Below are 12,685 nucleotides of genomic sequence, written 5' to 3'. Positions count from 1 at the left end.
AGCCTCTCCCAGCAGCAGGCAAGGGTCGGCTATTGTAAATACATCAGAGAAGGTGTACCACAGACAGAGCAACAGGGCAATTTCATCTGCACTTCTCATTTATCTATCTCTCCTGCTGTCTGTGGGCTAGCAAATGAATAGAATAATGTGCAGAGTCTTTATATGATGGATGCTTTGTGTAATCGTGCACCTCAAAGTAAAAGACATCACAGATAATTGCATGTGCATCAGTGTTATGATGTTTATAAATGAAAGAATGAAGACTAACAGTAATATCCAATGATTGGCATCATCAGTTCAAATGTAAAATATGTTTGCATTAAAGCTCTGCAATTGTATACAATGGGTGACGTTGAAACATGAAATATTTTATTTGGAGAAAAAAACGTTTATTGTAATAAGCATTGTTATTAATAAGTCCAATTATTTACTTAACACTAAACTGCTTCTAAAATTTAACTCAATTCACTATAAAAAAATTTAAAAAAATAAAAAACCTGCTTGGAGCAATGTCATATATTGTTTGATATATCCTCTTCACTGAGCAAAAACGTCCTTGGCATAACAGTAGAGTGAGTCGGTTTACTGAGGTCTATTTAAACTGACTGTAACCTTTAATATGTTTGGTTAACTGTATTTTATTCTGATAATGAACAGACTTCGATGTAAGTTTGAATTGCTAGAATATTTGTGGTGGGGGGGGGGGTACACGCGAAGCACCAGCGCGATCAAACAGCTTTAAGCAAACAGCAAACAGACATAAAAAATAAAAAAGATATAACCCGCAAAAGTATTACCTTTCATTTGTGCACTCAATAAAAAAACAGAAGATTTGTTAAATTTTGTAAAATAAAGCAACCCAACAGAATGGGCATTGTCATCCTTTCCTCTCCGTGAACTTTTTTTTTTTTTTTTTTTATGAAAACAAACCGTTTTTATTTTAGGCCTATTACTTACATAGGCTATGCATTTTCTTTAAAGCATCTATACAGTGTCAAATTTTTTCATGAATTAAGAATTCATTCGATTTATTAATTTGTTCCCTCGATTCAGTTAAATCATGGGTTAAGGAACAAAATTAATGTAACATGAACAGTTGCCACAAATTAATAAGTTGGAACGAATTAACAATTTGTAGGAATGAATACCCTGTCACTGTGTCCCGCAGCCCTGCAAAGTGCACGATATGAAATCATTATCTGTGGAAATGACTTAATTACTACATTTTACTTTCCATGTTGAAGAACTTTGTGTTGTTTTTAATTTAATGTACCTTTGAAGTTTAAATCACATTAAACGCCTAATTTGTACATTATGAATGAATGATGATGCATTTATATTCGGTCACCGTCACTCGCAGCCGCTCGCACGTGTTTTGCGCATGAGCCGCACACAGTCCAACATTAAATAGGTTAACTGACCATCGATAGCTTTAATCCATTGCATCTCTTATCGAAAATGAATCGATCATCGATGAATCGTTGACATCCCTAACATACGTATATATATAGGCTTACTAAGACTTCAATCAAATCATTTCTTTGGTGAAATTATGTATTGTGTACTATTTTTTTTTAATGTATATTGGCATTGTGTATGTGTTTGTGTTTATATGTGTATACATGTGTGTGTGTGTGTGTGTGTGTGTGTGTGTGTGTGTGTATATATATATATATATATATATATATATATATGTGTGTGTGTGTGTGTGTGTGTGTGTGTGTGTGTGTGTGTGTATATATACACACACACACACACACACACACGTATACACATGAACACAAACACATACACAATGCCAATATACGTAAAAAAAAATAATAAAAATAAAAAAATATATAGTAAGTACACAATACATAATTTCACCAAAGCAATGATTTGATTGAAGTCTTCAGACAGGTGTTTGTTAATGAATCAGGCCAGCAGAGTTCCTGTTAAGCTAGTGAGATCACACTTGAGGTCAAATATGATTAATCAAGTGAAAGAGGCACAGCACAAGTTCTATGTCTGCATGAATGAGATTATCTCATTACACACGGCATGTCAGATATCAAGGTCTCTCTGTAGCAGAGCATGACAGAGGTCAACATCAAGTGGATCAAATGGCCTCCATTCATGCCAGTGGACACAGCTGTGTGTAGAGAACACTAGATAGGCTTAACTAGTCTGGAAAGTCATTAACTCAGTTTTTTAAGGGCCCAAACTAAAATAAATAAAAAAAACTCCAGAAATGGGCAAAAAAGCACCATAAAAGAAGACTATGACTATTCATTCACTATGTTTTCAAAACCTTCTAACTTCAATAGTTTTATGTGATGAACAGACTGAAAATCCTGTGTTGAATTGTGCCTTGTTTGTAAACAAACCCGTGATTAAAAAAAAGACGTGAACAAAGGACCAAGTTCTTACTGATGCGGTCAGGATCTTCATTAAAAATAAAGTTCATCCACTCTTTGCTAACATTGGGATGAGCAGGAAGGTCATGCAAATACAGTTTTTTAACATCTTGCTACTGAACAGCATTTTATTGTCTTCGGTGCATCTTTATCGTTTGTTTCATACGTGGACCTATGCATTTGCCTCTCATAAACACTACTAAGACTAAGACTAAATTAAAAATGCCTGCCAAAATGAACACTGGTAAAGACCCATGTCGACGGGAACACAGTTCATGCACGAAGCTCACTTCTAACGAGCTGATTATCTGAATTAGGGGTTTTAACAAAGAGAGACATGCAAAATATGCAGAGCTGAGGCAGAGACAGTTTATAAGAGACGTGCCGCTTACTCAATCCTCAATACAACTATATAAGGAACACCCGTAACGGCAAAGATGGCGGTTGTGTGCACATGTCCCGCCCCTCCCGCTGGAAAGCCAATCATCTGCTTTTAACAGTCAAGCCAGGAAACATTTAAGCCTATCGTCTGGTTCCATTGACGTATGCGCACAGTTCAGGAAACCTTGCGCATGCGTAGTGAAGATATAACCTGTGGGGAAAAAGGCATTTTAAACATTAGGGCATTACCAAGATGGTGGCCGAGTGGTACGACTTGCCTGAAAGGACTTTGGCTGAGGGCGCGAAGACTGGAACTGAGAACCACCAGTGTAGAACGCTTGTTGTTTGTAATTTCTCCGATCACAAATGCAGACATGGTTTTATGTTTACGCGGCATGATGCAATGCAACAAGTAAAAACAAAAGAAAATCAATAATTATGTCCCCACTGGATGCAACAAATGTCTTGTTTGTAATGGGTTTTTATAGTTTTTGTCTTGCAGAGCCAGTGTTATGACCGGGACACACATCACAGTATGGCAAGGGGTAGGGATGCACGATCATGATTTTTCTTGGCCGATTTTTTTTACTAGCAAACTGGCCGATTCCGATACCGATTTGCGATTTTTGTTTATCTTTAAGCAACAAACAAGAAAGAAGGAAAGTGTGCATAAACAAGATGTTTATTAGTTATTCAATAGGCCAAACTGGCTTTTGGCTATTGAAAACAATAACTGTAACCATCTGAAATTAACAGCAGTAACTGCACAGTAAGTAGACTACATTCAATACAAACATAGATCCTACAGACATCAGCATTTAGCTTTTGTTTTTGAATTGGGTTGAAACTATATAGAACTGGCCTTAAATTAAAAGATTAACTGTAATCATGTGAAATTAAAGGCAGCAACTGCATAGTTCTACAGTCCAAACAACACAATCAATACACATTCAATAAGAGGTTTCTTAATCAGCATTCAGTATTTGTTTTAGTTTTTAAATTTGGTTTGAAATAAAAAAAGCTTTACCAGTGAGAATGAAAAAAGTATGCTATATAAGTAAATTATTCCAAAATGTTAAAATCAAATCAAATCAAATCAAATACGTTGGTGCGAATAAAACAGATGCAAAGTGTTTCATTCGTCCAAAAAAAAAATTAGGGTAATGATTCACATATATATTTTTTTACTTGAGCCAATGAAAAATAAATAACTATTGTCTCCAGTTAAAAAATTATATAGATGTGAATCATTACCCATAAATGTTTTAATTGGATTAAATATATATTTTTTTTTTTACTAAGTCGATGTATTTTTAAGGTAAAATAAAAATAATCCTCCTATACAGAACTGACATTCACTTCTGTCTTTTAAAAAGTGTACGCAGGTTCTACTTTATAAAAATAAATAAATAAAAAATAAAAAAATTATTTCAGTTTTGTCAGTTTGGTCCGTTTCGTTTCTCATCCAACACGTGAGAAGTTGAGCTGAACATCACTTCACTGTCTACTACTCATGTGCAGGGTGCGGACCGGTACAGTATAAGCTTGCGCAGCTTTAGTGAATGCAGAAAAGGCGCTCTTATTTGAGCGTCAGTACAACAACGCTTCCTGCTATCTGTGCCTCAGACATGTAGCTCTGCACTTCCAGCGCTGATCGGCTGCCCGTGCCCTGTGCATAGATTTCGAAATACTTCCACACAAATTACATGATAGCGAATGATTTCAATGTAGTCTGTGCATGCGGCCGCACTTCCGGAAAAATCGGCCAGAAAAATACCAAAAACCGTCCGATTTCCGATCGTTTTTTTAAGCAAAAACCGGCCGGTTCCGATTTATGGCCGGTCAACCGGTGCATCCCTAGCAAGGGGCGTAACTTTTTCAGTCACACGCTTTTGACATTAGGCCAAACACAACACACTGGATAGCTGGCCAATCAGAGCTCACCTTGCTTTTCAGCACAATGAACTTAGTAAATAAAAATGGCACGTTTCAGAATAGAGGAGAAGCAATAATGCACAGTATGTGGAAAATGTGTTTTTTTAACCTTAAAAAGCATAAACCCACTTAATTACACCAAATACACAAAATCATGTTCATTTCAGCAACATCATATGACCCCTTTATCATAATGATAAATAAGAAGTAGACCACCGAATAGTAATAAAAATAAATTAAATAAAAAGCTGAGTGAAGGGGAATGAGCTCCAAACTTCCACCAATGTGACAGATTGTAAGAGACAAAACATTTACAAATTGCAACTGTGCACATTCTGGAGAGTTTTACTGAAACTTGAGGAAAGTCTTTCATAAACACTGACCTGCTACTTCTGCATAATCAGCACAAAGATCAAAGTAACCCGCACACACTGCATTTGCTTAGGGAAAACAAACAAGGGAGTTTATTATAAACTGATTTGCATTGCCAGAGGACTGTGCTGAATCTAGAGCGACTCTCGAATTGCCTAGAAATCCCTTGCTAATGATTGAGTTAATGAGCTGATTTCAGATGGAGCATAGAGATGAATCACGACATGACAAGTCTGTGAAAGATCCCAGGCAGGCTGTAATTAAGAAAGAGAAATTAATCTAATTAATTCCAAAAACGTTACTTCACACGGACACATGTCCAATTTTTTGTCAAAACAGCAAACTATTTACATTTTATTAAAAACAATATTATATTTTTTTCTGTGTGTTTCACATATGTGTCAGTATTTTTTTTTATTTTTTTGCTCATTAAGGACAGACACTCATTTGTGTGTGTCAATCACACAGTTAATTATGCTGGTGATGAAAGAAGCACAATATCAAGTGGAGTGACGCCCTCCTCAGGTCATTAAGTTCAGCATCGCTGCATGCCATGATGTACGTAAGCGGAGGATACATTTCCAAAATGCCAGCTTGCATCACCTAGTTGTGGCAGTTTGCTGACACCTACATCATTACTATTGCAAACAATGCATCCCAGAAGACAACTATATCACCTGATCTCACAGCGACTTGATCAGATCACATGTGAGTGACAGTTGCTGTGCATTCAGAATATGAAACCAATGGACGGAATGGAATAATCCACCACCTCAAGACAAGAATAAAGACAACAGTCTTCAGGATGAGGTCTTTGCTGCCATCTTGTGTTAACAACTGACACTGACCCCACAGACAAATCCTAAACTGATATGTAATTATTATTTTTCTATATCTAACTTTTGCTTTTGTGTATTGCATACAAATACTCATAAAAACAGCATAAAGATATAAATAAAACATGTGTTTGGTGTATGCTTTAACAAAACAGGAATGCAAAAATATCTGGCTGCAATTCCTTTGGTGACCAACAGAGAACAGACTGGCATCACAAAGAAAGATTTGTCCTTCAATTCGATTGCTTTATGAAAAGGTTACACATACCTGATGCAATTCTGGCCGAGACAGCACAACTCGTGCATGTGACAGCATGAAAAATATCTAGCCTGTGGTTCATTTTTACATAGGGTGAACATATGTGCCATGTATACGGGACACATCCTGGCATTGATTTTTATATTGCCTAAACTATCCAGAGTATTTTGACCAATAACATTACCATAGCAGATATTGTACATAAACGACCAAACGTGGCGTATCACAAGTGAGAAGGTGAAAAGAATCAGTCGATGCAAATATGTGCATGTGTTTGTTCATTCATTTAACTTGAAGGTGCGCACCAATCATAGTACCGCAAGAGCAATTTGAAAGCATAAGGAGCCGTCTACTCTGCTTTCTGTAGTTTCTGTAGTGAAATAATGTCATACAATGATCACTCTGCACAGTGCTAACAGCCAAAATCTGGGTATTTTAGGCAATACAGAAATCCTGGCAAGGGTGTGTCCCATAAAAATGGCCCGTATGGTCACCTTATTTTCAAGCTGCACTGCATGACTTTTTACTCCAGTATTTTATTACATATTATTCAGATAAAATAGATTTCTTTTAGTTTTTACAAGATGGATGTGCATGTAAAACAGACAGTTGCTAGTGTGTTTTATCAAAAAGTCAACAAGGCTCTTGCTGAAATCCTGATTTGTAAGTCACTTTGGTTAAAAGTATCTGCTAAATGAATAAATGTGAATGCAGATGTTAGTCTCTATAATAATCTGGTCTGAGTCTGTTGATTGTTTTATCCACTGCCGGTTCCCATCATGCATAAAAGTACCAGGACAGCTTTTGTAAGGGTTTGTTCAAATCACTAACCTGAAGTATGAGCAATAGTGTTAGCAAAAATTCAGATTTTGTTCACAGATAAGGGGTGACGACTGCTCTGTGCGCTTACATGTCTATTGTATTTCTTGAATACAGAAAATGTAAATTTTTATGAACATTTGCAAAAGTAAATTAATCAAACTGTCCTTAGTGAACGTGGCTGCAGTCTGTTTCTGTAAAGTGCTATTGATGTGCATGACTCACATCCCAGATTCTTGAAATTGCTGGGCCCATGGAAGCACTGGCTCTTTTATTTGAGAGCGGACTGATTGAATCTCACAAGGCATAAAAGCATTGCCAGATTATTAATAATTACTAGGGATAAATCTGGAAGGATCTTTTGTAGTCGCCATGAACACAATGGCACATGCACTGCGAGTATGTCTTGGTAAGGATGCGTCAACGCATTTGCATGAATTTTTTTTTTAATAAAAATAAATAAATAATTCACACTGACTGAAAGGGAGGGCCCGTGGCGTTACTTTAAATGCTTTTTTAAACGACACTATAAATTAAAGCCAAAAATCAGCACTCAGTGTAGTTTAACAACTACATAAATAAATAAACAGGCATGAATTATCAATTTTCATTAAAATGATATATTTATTCCTTAACTGATCTACAATTCTCTCACATCCAGTTTTTTGTACTGCATATTCACCATAAAAGTAACACTAATATCCTCCATGGCCATTTTTTCTTTATTTGATAACCATTTTGACATAGAAGCTGGCACCAAAAATCTATTCTAACTAGGGGTATGTGGGTCTAGTTGACTAAACGGTACAGCTCTTACTAGTCGACGCTACAAACAATAGTCGATTACTCGACAGAAAAACAAAAACAAAAAAACAATTATCATTCAAATTACCATCATTTAATTTTACCATTAAATTACCATTGTTATTTTTAAAACATTTTAAATAAGTTAAATAATATAGCTTAGAGACTAGCCAAAGCCAGCTAATGTCAATTACGTCATTCACTGCAACCCACTGCGTTGGTGGTGCAGGATGTCCAGGCGCTTTCCGAAATTCTTTTGGCTTTCTTTTCGTTAAGTCTTCAGTTCCCGCAGAGTGCATTTTTTCAAGTGCAGGAATTGTTAATCACCTCAGGTCCTGTCTTCCTTTCATTTGCTTTTAAATTATATAGCCTACATAATGAAGTATGTTTTTAACAGTTCTTTTACCCCTTGTACACAACCACCAACTGATCTGAGTGCACGAGTTCTTCCTGATGTGACATGCGCGCGCGCTCTGGCTTAGTCTGCGCAAGCGCGGAAAGCGCCGGAAGCCATCTCTCGCGCGTGTACATCAGAAATGTATGAATCCTGTGTGTGCATATGTGAATGTAGTGTGTGCATTTATCTTTATTGAGACTCTTTTGGCTCCATACAGGTCTGACTGATGGGAACAGTCACCACAGATACAGCGACAGGTCTTACCTTCAGCCTCATCAAGAGTCTGCATGTGCTCAGAGAAGGAAATGCGCATTGTCCACTTCCATTTTGATTTTAGCAATGTCAGCTATGATGGGAACAAGGGGCTCATTAAACACTGCAGAAGTTACAGTCTACACTTTAGCTACTTTCATCATGACACCATTCCTGACCTTTGACAAAGTGTAGGTAATAACCATGCTGTTAATTCTGATGTTTTTTTTTTTCTTGTGCATGAATAAATGAGATTTATTGAGCTTCAAAAACACTGGCAAGAACATGAGGCAGTTCAGTTTACTCATGCAACCACAGCAAAAATGCACATCAAGCTTAATTAGAAGAATAGTTCAACCCAGAGATTCTTGCAACCCTTTTTCTGATACTATGTCTAGTCTATATATATACTGTATATGGACATATACCATATTTTCCCGACTATAAGTCACACTTTTTTTCATAGTTTAGCTGGTCCTGTGACTTATAGTTAGGTGTGACTTATTTATTTAATTTGACATGAACCAAGAGAAATGAACTAACAGAAAACATTACCGTCTACAGCCACGAGAGGGCGCTCTATGCTGCTCAGTTCGTCTGTAGTCTACACTAAGCAGAATATAGCGCCCTCTCGCAGCTGTAGACGGTAATGTTTTCTCTTGGTTCTTGGGTCTAAATAAATGCGACTTACAGTCCGATGCGACTTACATATGTTTTTTTCCTCGTCATCACGGATTTTTGGACTGATGCGACTTATATTCAGATGCGACTTATAGTCCGAAAAATACGGTACCAAATGTATTGAAGGGTTCTACAAACTATTTTAGTCATTAAACATACCAATGCATAGTTTTTCTTTATGTAAAACAATAGACAGAATCTTAGACATCATACACGTGATTTATTTGAGGACTAGAAAAATACACTAAGAACAATTTGAGCAATGATAATAGAAATTCTTTAAGAAAAAATAATTAACTATGTATGCCAAATACAGTACATCATGAGATTGCTTGAAATACAGCATTTACACTAGATGGTAATATAGTCAATTATCACGTGCTGATGTGCTGATGGCCAGTTATAGAGATGGTAATCATACAGATGTGCCATAAAGTCAATAATCACACTATTCTAAAGGAAGGCTTTCACATTGATAGCTTTGATTAGACAGTAATATCATGTTGATTTGCACTCAAGCAGATGATAATCATGCAGATACATCCACATTCCCCTATAAAATACACACACACATAAGAAAAATGTTGAAAAATAAAATCAAGGACATTTAGCCACACTGCATGAAACAATATACCACAACAAAATGCATTTGACTGAATTCAACTTGACATCCATTTCCAATATGATGAAGAAACTTGAAGAATAATAATCAGTCAATAATGACCCATTATTTGTACATTCTGTCTATACTTATATATTACTTTCTACATAACCTGTAGTAAAAGCCTCTGAATGAGCTCTACACATTTCTCTCCCTTTGATTTCCCTTTTATTCTGTCTCTTTCTCTCTCTCTTGGCGTGCAGTTAGGCGCATGGGTCACTAGAATATGGTGTACGACCTTCAACTCTGAAGGAAGAGCCCCTCGTACCTTTTTAGCCATGAAGAGCATTACAGTTGGAAGCATTTACTTCCTCTTAGCATGCCCTACACTCACACACTTCTCCCCAGGGAAGAAAACAAGCATAAGTTACCACATCGTACACAACCTCCTCCATACACATCTTGTCCACCTTTTCCTACAGCTCCAACTCAATTAGCTGCTTTTTCTCCCAGCGGCACACACAAGAGAAAAGGCTATGTAGTTCAGACCGCAAAGACGTAAGCTAGAGACATTGAGCTTGTTTTTATTGTTTTCAACACTGACAAAGACGCCTAACCACAGATGTGGCTGTAAAAGATCTGTAGCACAGTGTTCACCCAGCTATTTGCTTAAAAAGTGACACATTCTACACTTTTTCTCCCATAATTTCATTTATAATGATAGTATAACATTTTATATAGTCATATAGCAGATTTCCATTACTCTTTTTCAGCCTGTATCAGACTCCTAGTATTACATAAGTTTGCTACTGTACCTGTAAGGTGATAAAGTGTGTGTACGCTTATTTTCATATTGATGTATAAACCTACTCTGTATATACTGTACCATTAACCATGTGTGTTAACAGTACCTTAAGGCTTTTATACAGATCAACTATACAATACATACTGTATTTTTAATCCGTCTATATATGTGTATATCTATAATATATGTGCTGTACCTTATGTGAAACTTCAGAATCCAGAATTGGATAGATTTTGTCAGTTACTGTAGCAGCTAGTGTAGTTATCATAATTTTACATCATAACCTCACAATAGGAATTGTGCTGTCAATACATATGATGTGAAAAATCATTTTAGATCCATGATTTATCTTTCCGTCTGATTGATAACAAATCGCATCATTCCACGCTCCTCCTTAGCATCATCAAACCACGCGATTGTTATTGTTTTGGTAGTGCGCCCTCTAGTGGCTGGTCCTACAACCTGTACCTTTAAAGGTGCCATATGCAAAAATGTAGGTAAAAATATCCATAACATGACCTACAAGCAATCAAAAGAATGAGAAGAAATAAGGGCGATGATGTCATTAAAAAAATGTCAAGTTATAGTGCTGCAGAGATATCAACCTTAATTAGCATTAGCATTACTAGCCCCGGCCCGACAGGTGTCGTAATACCAGTTTTGGCCATGGGAGGCGGTATGCGGCCAACATAACCACCAGCCAACCTGCAATACGCGAATAATTTGCACGGCTTGTGGGCGTGTACTTGATGTGGAAAGTACAGCCCACTAGTTCATTTCAGTTCAGGGAAGAGAGCGTCACCCGCTACAGGGAAACAACCGCGCTCGGAAACACAAATCAAGAGAAAACATCGGCACTGCTTTTAATCACTGGAGACAACTGATGGACCTGAAAGAAAATGAGGTTCGACTCCGATCTTGCAACATTTCTTTTGGATTGGTAAGTTAGATGCTGTTAGTATTTTGCTAGAAGTTTGTTTTATATGTTTGTGTATTTGTTTTCGGGAAGTTATAAAATAGAAATGTATCGAAGGCTGTTCGATAAACATGCTAATGTTAGCGTTGGCTAACCGTAGCTGCGTTTGATAATTAGCTAGCTATAACTTAACCTTACCCATTTTATTATATAGGGCTGTGCATGTCTTTACTCATGTACATCTCATCAGTAAAGACGCTCCTGTAATTAGAAGTATATCTCCAGCACGTGTGTTCAGATCAGGGTTGACAGGTTTTCACAACAAATCCTGCCCAGTTGCTTCTCAAAACTAGCCCAATCCCACTTCCAGAAGGTTCCCCGATAAAACATTGCTTCCCGGGGTTAAAATATACGTTTTTTTAGCAGGGTTGCCTTGGTATAATTCGCATTTTAGGGGCTAAAGATCACGTCATTTGTATTGGGGTCGCTGCGACCCGCGGACATGAAAAACAACCACCACAGACTTGGCAACACTGGTTGGCATTTACTACACAGAGCCGTAATTCACTGACAATCTACACAAAATCGATGTTAAAATCGCAGGCGATTCTTTGTCGATTTTGAAAGCGATTTTGTGTTAGTTGTCGGTAGACTACGGCTCTGTGTAGTAACTGCCGCTCCACCTGAACCAGTGTTGCCAAGTCTGCGGTTGTTTTTCATGTCCGCGGTTTGAAGCAATCCCAATACAAATAACGTGATATTTAGCCCCTAAAATGCTAATTTTACCAGGGAAACCCTTCCCAAAAATTTTTATTTTAACCACGGGAAGCAATTTTTATCGGGGAACCTCCCGGAAACGTGATTGGGCTAGTTTTGGACTAGTTTTAAGAAGCAACTAGGCAGGATTTGTTGTGAAAACCTGGCAACCCTGATCTGAACGCACATGCTGGAGATATACTTCTAATTACAGGAGCGTCTTTACTGATGAGAGGTGCATGAAAATCGCATTCGATTTTTTGCACAGCCCTATTATTATATCATAACTAGCCTGCTCTGTCTAGTCTGTTGGTCTCCGTGTCCTCTTTGCTTCGTGGTTTTTTTGCTTCAAAAAATTGATGTGTGGCGTGAAAGCGTGTGAAAAGAGTCAATTGCGTGTGTCTCACGGTGAATGCTTGAGAGTTAGCACATAAGTTTCCAAGCAGAATAAAGGACAGGTTCATTATTGCTGTTT

Source organism: Carassius auratus, unplaced genomic scaffold (assembly GCF_003368295.1).
Source record: "Carassius auratus strain Wakin unplaced genomic scaffold, ASM336829v1 scaf_tig00030536, whole genome shotgun sequence".
Taxonomy (NCBI): Eukaryota; Metazoa; Chordata; class Actinopteri; order Cypriniformes; family Cyprinidae; genus Carassius; species Carassius auratus.
This window is presented reverse-complemented; position numbering follows the sequence as displayed.